Source organism: Gymnogyps californianus, chromosome 5 (genome assembly GCF_018139145.2).
Source record: "Gymnogyps californianus isolate 813 chromosome 5, ASM1813914v2, whole genome shotgun sequence".
Taxonomy (NCBI): Eukaryota; Metazoa; Chordata; class Aves; order Accipitriformes; family Cathartidae; genus Gymnogyps; species Gymnogyps californianus.
The window spans coordinates 25,925,936-25,946,607 of NC_059475.1; the positions used below are offsets into that span (position 1 = coordinate 25,925,936).

At 43.1% G+C, this 20,672-nt stretch overlaps 1 protein-coding gene across 2 annotated transcripts in view; it reads left to right on the forward strand.

Moving 5' to 3' along the window:
* Nucleotides 1-20,672, forward strand: part of TSPAN18 (tetraspanin 18) — a 135,959-nt gene that overhangs the window by 65,011 nt on the left and 50,276 nt on the right. Inside the window, exon 2 of one of the 2 annotated variants that reach the window (XM_050898089.1) lies at nucleotides 8,863-8,993. The gene's annotated coding sequence lies outside the window, so the exon portion shown is untranslated. Of the gene's footprint in view, nucleotides 1-8,862; nucleotides 8,994-14,099; nucleotides 14,160-20,672 lie in introns of those variants that run through there. The other variant, XM_050898090.1, reaches the window with a different exon arrangement.

The window sequence follows — 20,672 nt, forward strand, 5'->3', positions numbered from 1 at the left end:
AGCATGTGCAGTATTTTGGAAACACTTTTAAAATTTTTTTTGCTTCACTTGAAACACTTCCAAAGGGCGAGGTTTTCAGAAACGGGTAAGCATTTCTTGCCTGAGGAGTCTTGGATAGCCAGCTTGAGACATTTGTATAGATGCATCCCCAAACCTCTGACCACTTCTGAAAACCTTGTCCTTCCCAGTGAAGCTTCTCCCTATACATCTGTTTGGGATCTGGTTGTGCTCCTGTTGCAGACATGGAGTTTTGCCCTCAGTTTCAATGGAATTGTCGTTTCCCTTGGCTGTCCCTCCTCCTCTTGTGTTCAGCAGGCTCAGAAGTGCTCCTTCACTAATTGCCTAACAGAGTCCTCCAAAAGGGTATTCTCTGACAATATAGTGTTTTTACAGCTGAAAACATTGTCTCACATTTTAATAACTGTATTAATAACTGGCAAAGCGAGGAAGCAATGTTCCTTTGCTGACGCACTGTGAAAGTGAGCCAGAGAGCTTGCTTTCTGTGGCTTTCAAAGGGGTGGCATCCCATTTCTCCAGTTCTGGGAGATCCTTTGGGAACTGGGTTCATTCAGCATTATTGCAGAACCTGCAGAGTATTTTGTTCTGCCTGTGCCCTGTAATAACAACAGTAGTCCCTGAACTAAACTGCCTGACCAGCTCCATACTTGCAGCTGCCATTATGCTACCCTGCTTTCGATTACTAGTTGTTTAAAGCTGTTGAGTGAGAGGGCAGAAGAGAAAACCAGTGGGATGGATTGGGGGGAAAAGCAGCTGATGAAAAACATTTGCAAAGAGGGGACATACCCTAGTAATGAAAGCTGGTATGAGTCCTCAAAAGCACCATCATGAGAAAATACCAGCAAGAAATAAATAGCCACCTTCTCCCTAGTCAGTCCATTCTGCTGTACTATAATTTTGGTGAATGCCATGCAGTACAAAATGGCTTTAAGGTGCTTGTACAACTGAGCCTTAGCTAAGGAAAAAATTACCTCATCTCTATATTTCTACCACGTGCTGCTGGAATTGCTAATACATTTACTGGTAGTCATGTTTCTTTTGGACCATTGAAAACTTTTGACCATTTTTACATTGCATTCCAGAAGAATCTCTGTTAGATTTGCCCTTTCCTGAAGGACTGGTAATCAGAAGTTATTTCTTTTTTTTTTTTTTTTTTTTTTTGAATGTACAGGGAGTAGAACGTAAAAGAAAAAACATAGCTGTTAAAATATCACAATTTTCTATTTTTATTTTCTGGGAGAAGAAGAAAAGAATGGATGTATCCCTTTGCCTGGTGCTAACTGGGAGTTGTTCCTTATCTTCTGCTGCTGTTTGTTTGGCTGACTCTGTACGTTCTTCATCCCTTCCAGTTACTGGCTTTCTGCGATGAATAGGTGCCTTTCTATTGTGCAGAGAGAGCAAACCCTTTTGAGGCCTTTAATATTTATGTTGTTAATAGTATTTACATTCTGGCATCTGATTCTTGGTACTTGAAAATCTAGTAACTATTTCTGTAGGGCTCAGCTTTTCATTTACTACAGTTTCCTCCCATGAACAGCCCTACTGCACAATGACAATATATTTTCCAACCAAGTCAGTTAAACTGTACTTCCATGTGTGGAATGTGTGTTGGCTTGCATGTTCCAATAAACTTTTCTCCCTGATAATTTTTAAAGCTCTGATTTGACTGACTTAGGAGTTGTATTTGCACTGTACCCTTCCATGGTAGCCTTTATTCAGAGGTTAAGTTCAGTAATTTGCAAAAATCAGATCTTTATTGTAGTTTATTTGCACCTATGCACAGCTAGAGCCACCTCAAATTCTATGAAGAAGGCAATTAAGAACAGCAGAAGGTTGGACACTGAGTGACAGAGGTTAGGGTGATGTAGCATGTGGGCAAGGAGACCTGGCCTGCTCAGTGGGGAAAATAAAGAACGATATGAGGGGAGAGGGTCGTTTCCTCCATGTCTTGGAAAGTCATCTTCATTTTCTCTTTGCACTTAGCAATCTGATTTCATGTGCTGATCACAAGATTCGTTAGTTTGAAGGGCCAAAACCTTTGAGCTATGTGCTAGATGTTTGGAACATGATGAAAATGCCAAGACACGTGGTATATAATAGCGTTGTTACTGTGGTCAGGAGGATTTAGATGGAGTTGCAGGTACTGGGATGGAATTTTGCAAGCTTTTACTCTTCATTTCAAGAGGATAATGGAACAGCATTGCATGTCATTTTCCGTAACTGGCTGTGGCTTTCTCCTTGGCCTTTACCGTTTGATTATTGGTTTTTGTGTGCTTTTTCCTCTTGAAGTACTGCTGCTAAGTCCTTTAAAATTATTGTGTCTTTCAAGAAAAACAATCCGGTCTTAAGAGGCATTTTTTGGGGGGGTAGGGTGAATCTGGAGTTTGTTTAAAGAAAGGGGATCTGAAGAAGATAAAGCACGGATATCAGCTATGCAGAACTAATGATGCATTCCAAAAGAGAATTGAAGAGCTATACAACTCCATGAAGTGCTCCATTCTATATTAGCTTTTTTACTGAGAAATACTTTGAAAGACCAGAACACACACATGTATTATACATAAGACTCTGTAATGCATAAGAGTATATTTGGATCTCACACTGCACGAGGAAGCCCATGGCACTCTCATGGAGCAAGCAAATGACACTAAATTCCCTAGGCGGGAATCAAAGCCTTTCCAAACTAACCTCACTACTGGCAGATGTTTGAATGGCTAATAATAGACGTACACCTTTGCTGCACATACAGTGCATGCTGCCTTGAATGTCTGTTTTCTTTCCACCCTTGGATGCTCCTGTAATTCTGGGAACATCCTGCCCAAAGGTGTCAATGTGTCTGCTCAGGTGAATCTGAGGAAAGAGGTATGAGACGTAGATGAGAGCCTTAGAAAAGTATGATACAAACCAGCCAGGTTGTCAGAGCTAATAGAGTGACAGCTTGAGTCTGAAAACCCAAGTGCTGTGCCACAGTATCCCAGGGATCAGCCAGCCCTTTATTCAAGGGAAGGGGAGAGAGCAGCAACAGCAAACCTAAATTAACAGTTCAAACTGACAGAAAGCATTATTTCTGAGTCAAACAAGAAAGAATAACTTGAAAAACAGTTAGATTAACCGTTGTTTATGCACTACAGATATTTCAAACCCAAGAGAAACTAAGGAAGTAGTGGTGCTTATTAAAAGATGATGTAAAATGATTTGAAATAGCTATTAATAATGCAAATGCTTCTGTTAGGCAACCTGCTTCCTCGGAGTAAGTAATTTAATCCTATTGCTCAGGAAGTGCCGTTGGTTTCTTTTTCCAATAGGTTTAGGGCACGGAGGGCATTTGGATTAATGAGACACAGAGATGGTGGGAAAATACTCCATTATCCTTAGCCTTTGGTAAGCCTGGGTAATCAGTGAAACCTTTGCAAGAAGTATCTTTCATTTCAATGTAATTGCGAAATAATTGTCTCATCTGGTAGGGATATCATCTGTGTTGACTGATAACACACAGGTAATATATAAAACATCTACTTCAGACGTACATGCACTGGTGTGGTTCTGAGTTGGTCAGCTGAAGGCCCCATGATTAGATATATTAAAAACCTATACGAAACAGCACATACCAGCATTTGCTGTTCATTTAAAAGGGGGAAATTGGCTTCTTTGGGGCAGTTTTTAGGTGCCAGCTGAGAATTCCTTGTGCTCCTTTACATCAGAATCCCTAAGCCTCCTCCCCCTGAAAATGAGAAGCACATCAGTAGGCTGTGGACTTTGCTTTTAAGGATGAACTTTACAAGCTGTAAAAGAAACAACTTTCAGGGAAAGACAGGAGAATGAGAAAGGAAGAAACAGTGATCTCTATACTGAAGGAATAGGCCTGAGACTGAAGATGTTCTCTTCCCAGTTCTGTCACTGGCTTCCTGTCTGATCTTTACCACCAGTATCTCTCTGGATTTCTACTTCCCATCTGTAACAAGGGAAATATTAGTATTTCCTTTTTTCCTGCTTTTTGTCTGTTTAGGCAGCAATGTCTTTGGGCAGGGGGCTCTTCCATGCTGCCCACAATAAAAAGCTTGGTTCTGTGGGGCGTCATGGGACTCTTGTGTTACGAATAGTAACAAAGAGGCAGAAAGACGTCCAAAAGCATGTTTTTGGAAAGGTGGCCAGTAGTTTACTATTTTTTTTCTTTCCTTTTTTTTGGGGGGGGGGGGGGGGGGGGGGGGGGAGCACCCAAATTCCTTTGCCTTAGTAGCCAGGGAAGTTAATGCATTTCTGAAATGTAGCTTTCAGTAGCTTGGTACAGTTCAGTGTGATGCTCAGTAGGCTCTGTGGCTTCTTCGTGGTAGCGATCCCCTGTTGCAGTGGTTACCATGAATGCATCACTGCGTGCCATTCTTGTCATTGACCCCAAATCAGGTAGTTTTTCCATTGCAGGGAATAGGAAATAATTGACGTTACTTTGTTAGAATTGAATAGTACTTGTGAGCGTTAACGGTTAAGCAGCCAGCAGTGTTGGTGGGGAAATCAATAGGGTAAAGGAGGTGGATTTGGTCAGTGCCTGATCATGTCATTTGATGTGCACCTAGACGTGTGCTGGCTGTTCACGTTCCCCACAGCATGTGGAATAAATCTCCCTCCCTCCCTCCTGTAGCTGAACACGGGTTTCGGAGGTGTGTCAGATCAACCTGGGGCATTGGATGTTGTGACCTACAGTCTCCCTGGGCATAATTTCCGTGGGAAAAAGTTATTCTGCTAGATAGGTATGTAGCTTTCATTTTCAGGCATCGTGGCGATACTGTTTTCAGCAGGGCAAACCGTGGTTTGCCCAAAGTCTGATCTGTAACTGGAGCTGCATCTGCTGCTCCTGGGAATGCCAAGCCTCGCATCTGATCTGGAATGCCAATGAGCCCATATAAAGCTGTTAATGTCTGTGTGAGGTTTTTTAGTCCTCATTACCAACCTGATAGAAAGATAGTTCCTCAGCTGCTGTTCCAACCTGTGGGATTTTACCCACTTAATTAATTTTCTTTCTTGTTAAAGAAGATCTCTTTTTATGCATAAGAAGCTGTGCTTGACTTGCTTTTGAGGGACTCTTCTCATGTCTGTATCAAAGGCACAGAGGCCCCAGAAGTTGGAGGGTGAGCCCTAGGGGCAGCATGCCTGTGGAGGCTGAACTTGGAAGCACTGCCTTGTGTGCTGAGGGCAAGCTCCTGGAGAGGAGCCAAGTCTATGCAGCAGAGGGGCCCCTGCTTCCCTTCCCTGCTCCCCGCTTTTGCCACCACTCAGCAATAAAATGGAAGCTTGTGACATGACCAAAGGATAACAAACTACATGCTGAATGCCTGCTGAGAGTTAAAAATGCCAGCCTACACCACCCTCCCCAACCTTTCAGCATGTCAGCAAGCTGTCTATGTAAATAAATACACATATCAAACAATAAGCAGATGCCTTTTTAACATGCGCTGTTTCAGGCTGAGATATTCCTTTCTGGTGCAGCTCATCTTAGCATCTGTCAAGCTAATGCCAACTCCACAGCTCCCTTTCAGTTGTATTTAATGCACAAAGATTTGTGTTGTGGTAAGTGTAAAATACAATGAGGAATTGACTTGTTTTACATCTGTTCGGGTGTTACTTGTGATGTATAAAATGTTAAATGGGAATGCTTTGTGTTCCTCCCGATCTGTGTCAGTATATAGTGCAAACTCTTGTTCCTTATGCTTGATTAAGTGGCTTTATACAAGCATGTGTATGATTGTGGAAGTATACAAAGAGAAAAAAAAAAGTCATTTGCAAAATATACCACCATTGGGGCCCCAAAGCAAACAAACATTGAAGTGGGGAGGAAGCTGTGATGAGGGTTGGATTTAAAATAAAAATAAAAAAAAGAAAGCTTAATTCCAGCAGTCTCTTGTACCGCCTAAATCAAACCAAACTCAGGAGCCACAGAGTCGAAAGCCCCAAGGGTATATCTTAGTGCAGTGTTGTGGAAGGGGCATCTATGAGCTGCTAGGCTGGGTCAGATCTTGTCTAATCCAGGGTCTTGTCTCTGATAGCAGCCAGCAGTGATTAGAAAGACCAGTGATTAGAGACCAGGGCAGCTAACCAGGAGAAATTCCATGTTAAGCTTTTGTTTATTTTTGTTTTCATATTAAAAATGTATTGAGCCCAGATGACCCATAGTCTACTGGCTCTACTCCTCTTTTGAAAATTCACCTACAGGGCTAAAGGAGTGTTGGATCCCGTGGTGCTGCTGTCCCTGTCTGTCCCTCTGCATTGGCCTCGGAGAAGGTGCCTGGTTTTTATTGTCCGTATTCACATTTCACACGTGCTACTGCTTTTGCTCTAGTCACATACAAAGGAATCGCATTAAAAAAAAAAATCAGACTGTTTATGCAGCCAACAAGTCTTGAAGACAGTGCTCTGTCAGACTTTTCTGAGGTCTGCTGAGAGAAAGGAGAATATTCCTGCTGCTTGAGACACTCTCAATTGGATTAGATATAAACAAAGCCGGGGGGGAGGGGAGAGGCATGATCCTCCACTGGAGAGGAGGATTTAGATGACCTGAGATATCTTCTGTTTCTTAATGTTCCTTGAATAGAGATGATTGAAATCTCTCATCTGAGCAAGTACGCACAGAAGACAAAATACAATATTAGTGATCCTAAATATATTAGAGCTCTCTGCTTCTGATCACAGTGGTACATCAGCTGGAATAGTAATAGGGAGTGAATGGGTTTTGCCTACATGGACAGCACTGTTCTTCCGTAATGGAAAGAGAAAATTGGTACTAAAAATGCCATTGAAACAAATTTTTGATGACTCTCAGTACACCTGCCTGTGACACTTTCCATCTTGTGGTTTCAGAGCACTTTACAAACCTGAATAAATTAATCCTTTTTTTTCTCACTGTGTCCAAAGGCTAGGAGTTGCTATCCAATACTGCATGTCTGAAAGGACTAGGACCGCGTTCAATAGGATAGGTTTCTATTAGGCAGTAGGCGCTTTGTCCTGTGCAGAAGTATATGGATGTATGCATTTTCTACATGCATGCACTTGCACCTCTCAAATACTTGCCCTTACCCTTTAAAAAAACCAAGATGTGGTCAGTATGTGTGTATTTGAAATGCCAGGTTGTGCAGAGCAGGGAAGAGGCTTGTAAACAAACACCCACAGGAGGACCGAAGCTCAGCTGAAAGTGTGTGAGTCCACTAGAGACATGGGCAAGGAGAACATCTGCCTGAGTACCTGTTTGGTGGGCCCCTGCTCTGCTCGCTAGACCATGCTTCTCCTCTAGTGCACATAAGATGAATGACCAGGGTGCAGAGCGCTCCTCGGCAAGGTGTCTCAGGCTGGACACAGCGTGCAGTGCTCCTGTGTCCCACTGAGCGCTCTCCCTTGTCCTGGGGAAGTGTGAAGTAGGGCTTCTGTGGAGGGAAGCAGGGCGCTGCTGACAGAGGGCCGATACCCGCGTGCATGGCAGGAACTTCCTTTCACGTGGTCTGGTGTGACATTAGCACTTCCCAGCTGGCTTGTTAGTGGCTTTGTAATCTACTGGATTGACAAATAAATGCTAGTTCAGCAAAGTATGGCTGTCTTCTCCAGAGAGCATGACAGAGAAGGGGAGCTTGAGACGTCCGGCTGCAGCCCCGTCTCAGTGTCTTACAGGGCTGCTGAATGGAGTTGCTGTGAAAGGACCTTCTCTCCCAGCTTTTCATCTGGACTGTGGAGGAGTTACTAAGCGCTGTGATGCAGGGGGAGCACTGATGCTCCCTGATGCTGCATGTGGACAGTTGGCATTGGCTTTGGGATGCTGGAGGGGTTGGGCAGGGCAGAGGGTTTTGGTTTCAAAAGAGAGCAAAGCAGCAAGGTAGACTGGGGAGGAGAGAAGTAATACTATGAAATGGATTTGTGTGGCGCCAGCTTCATATCTGAATTGGAACTGTCAGGGAGAATGAGGTCCAGACTCAGTGCTGTTCTCCAGAGAGAAGCTGTTACGGAGCGATTGCTCTGTTAAGTGCTGGCTCCACCTCTGTGCCCCGGGTCTGGCTGATTTCTGCAAGGAGAAAACGGACAAGATCTGGCGTGATCCCTCCTCCTTTCCCACTGGCCTTTCCTGCCTTTCTCCAGGCTCTGATTTACCTTCTTTTGCTTGCTTATTGCTTTCACCACCTGAGCACCTCCCACTGAACACTTCTCCTCCTGGCTCTGTTGGTATCTTCACCCCACCCTTACCTGCCTCTCAGCTCCAACACCTTGCCCTCTTTTTCATCCTCAATCTTTTCTGGCTCCCTCCATTCAGCATACAGTTGTACTCTAACATCTATCCAGTTAAGTGAACACGTGTGTGCACATTTGTTGTATACAATACAGGAAGGGGTGTGTGTGTGTCAAACATTTAACGACCTTTGTTTTTTCATGCACTATTCCATCCTCTGTTCTGGGACTTGCCTTTGGGGTACTCACAGCATCTCTTCCTGGTGTTCCTGTCCTCTCCTGTTTCCCTGGTGACTCTCCCCTGCTGCACAGGGGAGCAGGAGCGGAAGATGCAGAACAACCCTGTTGCTCCTTTCTTATTCTGCTGGAAATAGTCCTGTCCTCCTCCTGCCTTCTGGTCAAAGCCCTTTTCTGGCCAGTCTAAATGGACCGGAAAGTAAGGAGGAAGATTTTGCCTTCAGTCCAGGCCTTGCCAGGGTCTTCAGGGTCACTGCCAGATGCTTCCCCTCATGTCCTTCAGGTGTGCAAGAAAGAGCTGGTCTTTACCTAAGCAGGAAGAATTGAGTAAAGCAAGGTCACGGTCTTCTTCTCAGGCCCAGTATGGAGGTATGTGTCTTATGTATTTTTCGTTGCTGTTTCTGACAGGTTGACCAGCCTGGATCACAGCGTTAGGGACCTGAAGCAAGGATCCTGACTGATGCATGTTTAGTACGACCTCACTTCTTGAGGAGAACAAGTATTTCTCTGAAGGCCTGTCCTCTCGAAGCAGCACGCAGGTAAAGCAGACAGTGCTCCTAATGCTCGGGCTCAGCTGCTGCTGGGCTCTGGGTATGGTGCAGTGGACTGAGCAGCAGATTTTTTACATTCATTTGGCTCAAGAGGGTCTTTGTCGCCTCTGCCTGCCATGTCTGTAGAGGTGAAACCTTACATTGTATTTACAGCTTGGGGAATGTTTTTCAGCAAAAATGTACTTTCAGAGGATCAAGACTGCTCATATGGTTGAGATAAATATAGGCTAAAAGTGTGGGAGTAGTATGCTGAAAAAAGAAAAATGTTAAATATGAGGTATTAATAACACAATAGTTAGACTTCTTGTTCTAAAATAATTTTATATTGAAAATTACCTTAATTTAAACAGAAAGCTTTTAAAGAAAAGGAATAAAGAAGTGTATGTTGGGGGGAAGGGGTTAAGTAAGAAATTAACTTAATCATTTAGTTTTCAACTGGGCAAGATGTTTCAGATCATCCAAAAGTGAAAAAAACAAACAGAAAAGCCCTGCAGTTCTAATCGCTATGACTCATGGAAACCAGATCTAGAAAAGATGAGGCCCTTTAGTCCAAACCCTTAATCCCCTACTAGTATGTAACAACATTCCCAGCAGCGTCTACCAGTCCTGTTTTAAATGATGGGATTTTCCCTTGTCCCCTTGGGATACTATTGCAGTCTAATAGAATTAATCTGCTTACTTCTCTTTCAACCCCTGACCACTGCAGATGCAATTAGTAGTAGGCAATGGGAGGATTCTGTTTCCTATGCTGTATTATGAAGGCTTAGGGCTGTATTGTGTTAAACCAGACATCAGTTGCAAGCGTGTATGCATGAGTGTGGCTTATCTGTCAGTACTCATTACAGCCCCATAAACGTCTCTGAACTAAGGAGTTCTCAGACCAGCAGGAGCTTTTCTACAGTCGTAATTCAGGATCTGATAAGGCACAGACTAATGTATTTGAATGCCTGTGAGAAAGATGGTATGATTGGAAACTAAAGTGAAATGCAAAGTCATATTCTGCTTGTGCTAGAGACTCTCAGAGGCAATTTACTTCTCTGTTTCTGGAGCATTCTCTGGCCGCATTTTTTACTTCTCTCTCGGACAGTTTGGTAGGAACTATATGAAATAGCTTTTTGCTGTGTGTGGTGTTGCTGGAGGTACTACTGCACCTTTCCATCTGTGAATTTCAGGCTTGTCTTAGATGAATATTGTGGGCTTCTGCTGATGTTTACTGAAAGGCTCCAGTCAAATAACCAGCCGAGTATAAAGTCAAATAAATTGGAGCTGGAAAATCATAGCTGGTTTTATTTAGTCTGTCTCCACTTAACACAAAGTAGAGCTTCCTTCTCTGACATTTCACCCGTTTTGCTCCTCAAATTTGGAAAAGTTTTAGTAGTGAGAACTGTTACTCAGTTTCTAAAGCACATGGATGGAATTTCACCCTGTTTACACCTGGAGACCACAGCAAGAGCTGATCTGTACAAACTCTTTGTGTGGACACTTGGATTCATCCACTTCCAAAGTGAATTAAAAACCACATCCTAATACAGAATGCAACTGCAGTATAATTGCTATTGGATGTTTGAATGAGGCTGCAACGTGAAGTGGGGCCGGGGTCCTGAAAAACTGTGCACGTGCCAGCCTTCCACATGGGCTGCGTCCCCTGGCACTAAAGGAGAAGGTTACAATCCTGTTCCTCCTCCCTCCCAGTAAATCCCTGGCTCTAACGTGCCATAGCTTTTATGGAGTATTTCCTCAAATGGAAAGCCTAAATACAAGCTTAGCCACTGGTCCGGTGTTTCATTATCAAGATAAGTTAATTAAGCCTATTAAAATTTGACTAGATTGGCTGTGTTTGTCAGATCAGAATTTCTTAAACACTGAAGATTGAGTTGCAAAGCTTTGATGTGTTCAATGAGTCCAGTGCTAATTTGCCCATTGTTTTTAATCAGTTGAAATTCTTTTCCAGCTCAGTGCTTGGCTGCTTCATGTGGTTTTGTAGCATACTTTAAAGGATGGGGAGGTGGTGACTGAAGCAAGGTATAATGATCCGTAGCGCTTTAGATCATCTGCAGCTTATGTTCCCTGTCCTTGCTTTGCCAGTCAAGCTTTATTCCAGTGAAAATGTCAGTAAACCCAAGGCAGATAGGTACCGTTTCTCCTCTACTCTTCCCTTTTTCTTTTCCCTGAAAGTTTATCTTGCTGCTCACTTTTTAAAAGCTCTGCATTAGCTGGGGGGGCTGTGAAGTAAAAGGCGTGCTTTAAATACAGATGCTGGTGATAGTCCTTTCAAAAGCTGCATTTCTCAAGCTGGGAGCTATTGACCCCTTTCAGTGCAGTCACAAAGAAATCCAAGAGGAAATGGAGGGTGAGGGCCAGCAGGGAAAATATATATATATATATATATATAATTTTTTTTCCTCCAAGTCGTCTTCTTACTCCACCCCCTGCCAGGCTGGCTATTGTTTGAGACTCCACATGGGATACCAGTTGCCATATAAGGAAAATGGCATCATGCTACATTCTTTCTAAAAATTGATTTTTTACAGTTGCCTTTTTTCATTGCTGAAAGCTGTTCTGCTTTTGTGGAAGATCTGGGCAAAAGGAAAGCGGTAGGCTACAGTATGCATGTATACAGTCTTGGTCTGTGCAAAAGATTTTGCTTTGGTTCTGTTACCACAGTTCAGATGATTAGGCAAAGCAGCAATAGCAAATGAGGTTCAGCTACTATGACAGGAGCGGAGGATGTGGCTGTGCATATTCCTGCATCCTGAACTCGGTAATAATCCTCCTCACCTTTTGATTTTTCTTGCTTAAGAGGATACTCAGGCAGTGGGACAGAGGCATGGAGTGCCCCTCTGTGTCCCTCTTCATTCACAATCTACCATTTATTCAGTCTGTTTCCAGTCCTGATGAAGGCACACCTGGACTCTTACAAGGGGATCCTGCCTTTTGCTCCCAGGGTGTTCCCTACCAGATTGTCCCTATTTCAGTGCTTGAGATTTTAAGGGGTGAAAATCTCTTTCCACCAGAACTTTAGGATTTGTGATCGAGAGCTAGGACAAAAACAGTGCTGCTGAACTGGGGCTTCCGTTCCTCTCCATTGCCTGAAAACGTGGTTTATGAAATGGCGCTAATCCTCATTGCACTGTGTTTTAGATGAGGACATGGGGCTGCAGAGACCTGAACCTCCCGCTCCCAGCTTGTGCTTTGTTCATTCCTGCTCATGTGCTGAGTGAGTGACGTGCACCAGTTTGGGCCACTGGCTTCCTCTGCTCTGCTCAATGACCAAGTCCACTGCTGGGGACGACCATAGTCCGATTATCCCCAAAGGCAGCTGAAACATTTGAGCCGTCGGGAAGCAAGCCTGCATGCAGCAATATTTTAGAGGCTGAGGTGCTTCCGCAGGCAACAGGGGTGGGTCAGAACACATGCTGGCTCAGGAAGAGGACTGAAAACACCCCTAAGGTTTGGTTTTTGTTTCCTGGTGCAGCCATCACTTGTTGATGAACAGAAACTGCTCACTTTTTGGAAATAAGTCTGAACTCCAAACAAATCCACTTAGCGACTTGTGCGAAGGAACAGCTGGAGCAACATGAGCATAAATAAGGCTGAATCTCCTGACTCCAGAAAGCAGAGGCAGAGTCTAGAGTCTGGGCTGGGAGGTCTGGGACCTGGGAACACAGCCAGCTCTTGGAGACGAGTGAGTGTGTGCTTGTGCATGTGCGTGTAAGAGTTGGGCACTTCCTCTTGTATCAGTAAATGGGATACAGTCTTTAGCAGTGCTCCCTGTGGTTGCCATCTTCTGACGCCCTGTGATGCCCTGTTGATCCCCCTATAAAAATCTGTTCAGCAACTGATAATGTTACAGACTTCCTAAAAATAAAAAGAGATAAAAAACCACTCCCTCTTAGAAATAGCAGAAACAAATTTTGGGGTTCATTTACCACAATCATGTCATAATACTGAATCTGTGTTATGCTGAGATGTGATTACAGAAGTGGAAAAAAATACTTTCTATAAACACTTTTTTGCAGAAAATTAATTGTTTGATATTATTATTATCTGTGTATGCATTAGCAATATACACTTTTTTCTTTTTAAAATGTTGAACAATTGGACAACTTTTAAAGAAATTGCAATTTTGTGAAAATGGAGTAAGGACTTTTTAAAGGTTCAGTGTTTTTTATAAAAGCCTGGAAATGGAGGTCATGTTGACCAAAGGAAGCAGCTATCATACTGAGAAGGTTCTAATTTTCCTTAATTTTTCTTTAGACTGTGAGTTAAATTGTTTGGAGAAGCTGTGCTGCTCTCATATCTCTGCAAAATGAGTCTCCAAGAGAATCTTCCGGTATGATGAATTGTGCTTACACTAGAGATACAATTGTGGAAGCCTCCTGGGCTTTACCAAGATGCTTGAGTTTGCCCTAGTGTGGCGGGGAAATGTCCTCAAGTAGCTTTTTCTTCAAAAAAGATAATTTGGTGCCTCCCAAATGCTGTCCACTGTAGTATCAAGAGGAGATACCACTCACAGCGAGTGGTGTGGAACGATGCAATGCCCCATGTGCTCAGTTCTCAAATTACCAATGAAGCAGCTAACAACTTTTGACACGTACATGGCTGTCATTGGACATCTGAGTTAACATCGTGCAGATAAATGGAACGCTCCTCACCCGAGAGCTATTGTTTCAAGCTCTCTGCAGACTCCCAGGCCTTGTGTTTTGGTTACAGTCTGCTCACATTTATAACTGTCCTAATAACTGTCATGGCCAACGATGATCTGTTTGTTGTATGCACATTTATAAGCGAAAGACGAGCGTAAAGGGTGAGCGTCAGGTCGGTGATGCATCCAGAGGGCAGGCAGAGCGCATGTTGCCAGCGCCATTTCAGTCTCGCTCCAAGAGTGCCCAGCAGTGGCCAGCAGCCACCTGTGGGCTCCTGGAGCTGAGGACCCCCACTCGGGATCTCGGCTGGGGTAGCAGGAGGTTTCAGCTCTTAATTTCTGCTGCTGAAGGTGCTGTAAGCTAATTCATCAGGCTGTAAGTGGCTGCTGACGATGTGGTGCGTGTTTGCTGCTTCTGTCTCTTACAGGTCTAGAGGTGACACAAATAGCCGGAGGGCTTTAACGTTGCTGCAGCTGACTCTGGCAGAGGTGGATTGACCTTCTGAGAGGTATTGCCCCAGAGACTTGGAGTCGGTGCTTCTGATGTTAACTGTGGCACATGCGGGGACTGGTTTTGGCTGTGCGTGTTTTCCTATGGAGTCAGGAGCTTGCATGACATGTAAATGATAATGAAGAAGGAGGAAATAAATTGTCCTTAGAAATATATCTCTATCAGTTCCTGTCACTTAGGTCTGATGCTACAGTGGTAATTTAAAGCTTTTTTTGCCTGACTGTATCACGGGTAAAGTGCTTTGTCAAGGGAAAATGGGGTTTACCCAATGTGACAGGGCAGGAAAGCAAATCTGCCTTTCATCGCCGTGCTGAGTCCTGGGTGGAGCGGCTGAGACATGGTGTCACTCAGAATGGCAGTGAAGGCTTTGCATCGCTTATTTTGAGGCCTACAGAACTACATTTGCTTTTGATTTGTGAATTTTGAAAAATATTGAGTGAAGCTGGGGACTTAGTTTAAGAGCTGATAGAATTATTCTCTCACTGTAGAGATTTCTCAGGAAGCAGATATGTAAGAGGGGTACATGTGCATGTATTTGAAGCTTTTTTCCTTGGGCTTATGAGTAAGAGCTAGAATCAGTGAAAGGTGATAACTATAAAAATCAGTAATAAGGATAGTATTACCCTGTAAGTATTGAAGTGGGTTTGGGGAGTTTTGCATTCAATTACTAGCTCTGCGCGTAGCCTGCATTCTGACAGTGGGAAGTAGCTTGATTCCTGTCTGCATTTCTTCCCCATCTGTATGAGGATGGTAATACAGCTGGTAAGTTTTCTCTTCTAAAAAAGAGTGATAGAAGTATTTTATTTTGTGCAGAAACTGGCTTCGTGAAACTTTGCATTCCTTTTCAGAGAAACTTGAAGATGAAAAAGTTTTCATTCTGGAGGGTTTATCTTCATTTTTTTTTCCTGTTGCTCCTCCTTTCTGTGACAAAGCAGGAATGGGGAAGGGAAGAAATAAAGGAAAGAGGTAATCCAGAAATTCTCTCTCCTCACATGAAAAACTGCCCATCAAAAAATGTCTATACATCTTACATAAAAAAAAAAAAAGAAAAAAAAAGAAAAACAATTGATTTTTAAACTTGCAGAATATGTAAAAGGTTATTATTACTCTTGAATGCCCTGACCTGTTTTAAAGCTGAGCTTTCTTGCTGGCATTGCTGTGTCTATTTACTGCAAAATCTTGAGAGCTCTTTTGCGAGAGGAGCCTAAGCGTAGGTTAGCTGCTGGCCAGGCGTGTGCACAGTAAAGATAATGATAATCTAATGGCTGATTTGTCCTTTGTAAAATGACTCATTCTCCGGTTAGCTTCTAATGGATGTGAGCTGCATCCTTGGCAGACGTTACATTTGTTGACAGTACTGCCAGATAAGAAACTAGGGACTGAACAGCCTTGGACGTGCTTGTGCTGGACGTTCAGGGCTGTTCTCCTTGGTACCGTGTGGCGGGAGCTGTAAGGTAGAGATAACACGCAGGCATTTTGTGGCCAGATGACATGGGGGGATATAATGGCAGTGCTCTGCCTGTATTTTAGCTTCAGTGCCCAGCATAGTGAGGTCTTGAGCTGAACATGGGGACTGTCTGCAGCTGTTCCTTTTCTGAAAAAGTAGAGCACAGCACATGTATGAGTGGACCAACCCCCCCGGCAGCATGTGCAAAAATAAATAAATTCCAAAGAAGTATGTTTAAGCAGCATAAACTTCCTTTTTTAATCATTTGTGGAAGGTTTATTTTCAAATCCCCCAACACTCACCAGGTGCTAATTTACAGATGGGCTGTAGCACTGGCTTGAAATGTTAAAGTATATAGGAGCTTTAACAGGCTCAGTCCCTCCCTGCAGCATGGCACGAGCCAGCCCCTGAGCCCAGGAGGGTAGGAGGAAGCTTTTCCTGGGAACTGGCTGTTCTGTAATTGCCATCTTGAACTGTTTCTGGCACCTTTCCCTGGCAACTGTTGATGACAGGATATTAGAGTTTATGGCTATCTGACCCACTGGGTCTGCGGCAGGGGTGGTTATCAGGCTTGGGCATTCCTGCCTACAGTCTGGGTAGCCCTTGTTGATGCTAGAGAGAGACAGACGGACACCCAGTGCAATACAGATGCCATGTACGTCGAGGCAGAATTTGTCACTGACTCCTCAAACTGACCTGGACCATTTATAACCTTTGTGGCTGCAACGTACATCCAAGAGTACATTTCAAGGAGGCTAAAAATAATATCCTCAATTTTAATTTATTTCTCCCACAAGTATTCAGTCAACAAGAAAGAAAGGAATGAGTTTGTCCTTTTTTTTCCCCGTGCTTAAGTGTTCAGCTCTCAGAATGGAGCTGTAAGTTTATCGCAAGTTATTGGCCTGTTAGTTGAGTTGGCTTAGTGTATGGATCACATTACTGGAAAGTGGAATCACTTGCCAGAACTGCCTTTGCTTTTCCATTTCCCTTTCCATCTCCCAATTTTGTATGTTATCTGGTGGCAGCACTGAAGGCCAAACTCTCACTGAACTGATTGGAACCAGGAGTTGGCATTCCGCTATTCTGTCTCCTTCTGCCAAAAGCCAGTGTTCAAAATAAAGACTGTATGATCGGACTACTTACATGAATACAATTTATGGTCATTTAAAATACCTGAAGATCAGTACAGCAAAGCTCTGATTCTCCTAGTGACTTAGTATGTCCACACGGTGGATAAAGTTGAGTATATTCAACAAGTCTTCATCCCAGGAAAAGGGGATAAGTGATGGTGGCTTTTAAAAAGGAGTAATGAAATGTTTTTTTGTTTTTTTGTTTTGTTTTTTTAAGATGTAGTTGGAAATTACTCACTTGGAAAACTTCAAACTAGCTAGCTATAAGTGTAAATGTGAATCCAGATGTTTCGGACTAGTGATATAAATCCCTAGGGGTACTCAGTAGTCCTGAGTATTAGGTGTACAAAGCTAAAAGTGCTGCCTTAGCTGCTTGAGATCTTGGTCTTTTGCTATGTGTTTTTTCTATTGATCAAGAATAATGGTAACTGATCAACAGTGTAGCGATCTGATGTTTCTTCTCCTGTCAATAGAAAATCAGCTGTATGTATCAAGTCTGTGAATTACATCTCTGTAGTAGATCATTTTTATGAAAGACAGAAATTACAAAAACCTTTTTTCCAAAATATTCACAGAGACCATAAATCTTCATAAAATTAAGCTGAAATTAAGCAAATAGTTTCAGTGAACAAAAAGGTTACATATATATTTGTAAACATCAAAATATTTACTTCCAGATTTTTTTAATGCAACTTATTTTTGTTTTAGAAATGCCAAAGCTGATCCTTTCAACATTTTAAAATGAAAACCACATTTTCCTATTAAAATTTGATCCAAACTTTTTATAAAAAGAGGTTTTGGTTTGTTTGGTGTGGTGTTTTGGGGGGGGTGTGTTTTGGTTTTTAAGTTAGGAAATATAAAAAAATGAAGTTTCATCTTAGATTGAACAAAACTTTGGGGAGTTGATGTGAAGAAATACCTTTTGTATTGTTTTGTTGCAGAAGAAAAATCTTCCAGTTCAAACTGAAGCAATTCTTCCTCTCTTTTTTCTGGTTTTGTCACCCAAACAACAAAATCTGTTAATCATCTTGCTATGTTCTTTCTGATGATACTGACGCAGAGTAATTTTTCTTGGTTTTTGCTAATATAAAATTTTTGTGCTCCACTGCTGGAAGAGTTTGGGGTTTGTCTGGCAAGAGAATGACCATTAGGGCTGCTGATGAGTTGCTTTTGTCGCTTGTAGTTGCAGGTAGCCTGTTTGCTGTGGCTTTTCTTGTTCCTATTTTCCTGTCCACCTCTGAGTTACTGAATACTCTCAGCTGCAAGTCAAGAAATAAAGCATGAGTGCCCATAGTTATCATTAAATGTTTTCTTTGCTAATTCTCTTTTATTGTGTCCCAGTGACTTGCAGCTGAGGATTAAAATAACTGCCCTCAGCACCAGCAGTAGCCTCTGTTTGAAATCTCTAAAGGATATTGTTTATATTTCTTGCCTGTATCCCTTGTACGATGCCTTCCCCAATGAGCAGCTCTCTCCTCCCCATCCCAAGTGATGCTATTACTGAGGAATGTTGGATGGATACCATTGTACACATACTGGAGGTGCCCCCAGATTTGGGGTTTGAGCTTGATTTAAAGGGGAGGACATGCGGGAAGGGAATGTTGTTTTTAGTAGGGACCCAGGCTGTAGTGCTTTGCAGAACTGTTTTAAATATGCTCATCAGGCAGGGAGGTCTGTGGGTGCAGGGGAGGGCTCGGCGAGCTTTTCAAATGTTTCCATGCACTGCTCAGGGCTGCTGTCCCAGGCACGTACTTCATTAATGCTTCTGGGAAAGGCATTCTGGGAGTAATCAATCAGCATCGCTCTGGGTTTCTTCTCCATCGGAGCTGCTCTGTCGTGTCTTTCAGTGCTGCTCATTTTGTTTTTAATTTCTGAACGAGGGATTGATTTGCACAGATTAGCACCAGGCAGAAGAGTTTGGTCTTGCAATGGGCTAAGCCATCTGGCCTGTTTTCTGTAAAGCACTTAAATGGGTGTTTAAAGTTGTAGGTCCTGAAGAAGCCAGTGGTGGTAGGGCTTTGCTGAAGTGTGCTCTGAATGTCTCAATGGTTTCCTAGATCAAGATTAAGTTGTGCCCTTGGATCTTTGCTGTCACCTCTGATCTGGAACACTCCTTATCTCAGAAAGGACCTCCGTGCTTCAGCTTTGCAGGGGTGCCGTATCGGTGACCTGCCCCTTTCCCCATCTTTCTTTTGTCTTTCCTCTTCCTCCAGATTCTTTGATGCAACTCAGCTCTGCTGCAGTCAACTGTGTGTTGTCCTCTTGCTTTTGCTGAGGCAATGTTGCAAAGGGCTTTTTTGAAAAAGGGCATGTTGGGGAGAGAAAGGCTGTAAAGAAGATTTATGTGATTCAAGACAGTCTTTATATGTGTAAGAATTGTGGGGGGAAAGCTGGTTTGATGTAAAAGATAAAGAAAAATTTGCCTTCCCTCTGAGTGAATCAGTGGGCGAACTGGGATTGAAATCCAGAAGCACCTGGTACCCAGGTCTCAGCTCACACTTCTGACTTAAGCAAATTGTTGTAAAATTGGTGTAGTTGGGTGGGGAGGACACACTCTGTATTGCAAAGGATCTGGCCTTCTGGCACTAGAGCTGCCCTTCGCAGCAGTAGTGGGAATTGCGTGCTATGAATTAATCACCTTGAGGACACCTGTATAATGTGCACTTTGGCCAGTCCCTTCTGATGTTCCATGTCATTGCTCACAAAGGAGCAAAGGAGGACTGTACTTATTTTTCTCCAGAGTTCAACTGGAGGTGATGCTATGTTCCAGGGAGGTAGTCCTTTACCTCTCTTAATGAGTAACTTTATACTGTGCTGTCTCCTACAATAACAGCTGTCGCTACTGGAAGAAGAAGCTATTTGCCAAGGCAGTGAGGCTGTATAAGTTAAGACAGAAGGGAAAGCACGGGCAGGGAGCTGAGATTACAGCAGGAGCCATGAGAATTCCCAAGATCCAAAGGGTGCTCCTGATTTTAGCATTTCATGCACCCCTAGGTAGTGTTTCTTTAACGTTTCTAGTCATGGTGAATGAAAGCAAAAATCCCGCCTGGATAGTATATCAGTACTGTGACAATGAGGAAGGTTAGACTATCTGTTGTGTTTGCTGTAGTGTTGTATCGTGAACAATGTTTATGGCTAAGGTACTCAAATGCTGACACAGCATCAAGTAAGGTGGGAAAGGGCCATTGTGACCTCTTTTTCATACTAGACACAGGGTTTCTTTGAACTAAGTCTGGCTTGAATCAGAGCATCTTAATGCAGCAATTTGTCATACATTTCTTTCTTCTATTCATGATCATTCTTCTCTATATATCTGCAATTATATAATGTCATATGGCAGCTCCAACAATTGTTTGGGAGGCAGCTGAACACTACAGAAGCTCTATGAGTATACTTCTAGTTCTCTGTCAAATAACTTCATCCTCTGCAATTTGTGTTTTGAATGCCAGTGGCCTGTAGATCATCTGTGAATTGAAGATGCTCAGGGACCAGGTTTGCGTGGTTTTTAGCTCTTGTCCGTAACTTTCTTAGTTCATGGTGTTCTTTGGTCTTTCCTCAAATACTGAACCTCTGCCAAAGTAAGACCATCCCAATCTCTGTCAACATCAGCTGTACAGGGGAGGAGAGTAGAACAGGGCATCATGAGTAAACCTGCCCAAAGCACCATCAATGAAATCTGGATGTCACTGAAGTTAGTGGTAATACTCCCACTCACCTCCCTGGCACTAGAAGTTTATCCCCTTACCGATGAAGAACTTTTTCCCCTTGTGAATGTAAGGACTGATGGATCGTTTTTTCTCAGCTGACCTTTCCTCCCACAGACCATCTTTGAAGCCTGGTGATGTGCGTGCATGTCCATTAATCATGACATTGGTAGGTTTTGTCTGGCCAAAACACAGCTCCAGGAATTGAGACTGCTACCTATAGGTGGCTA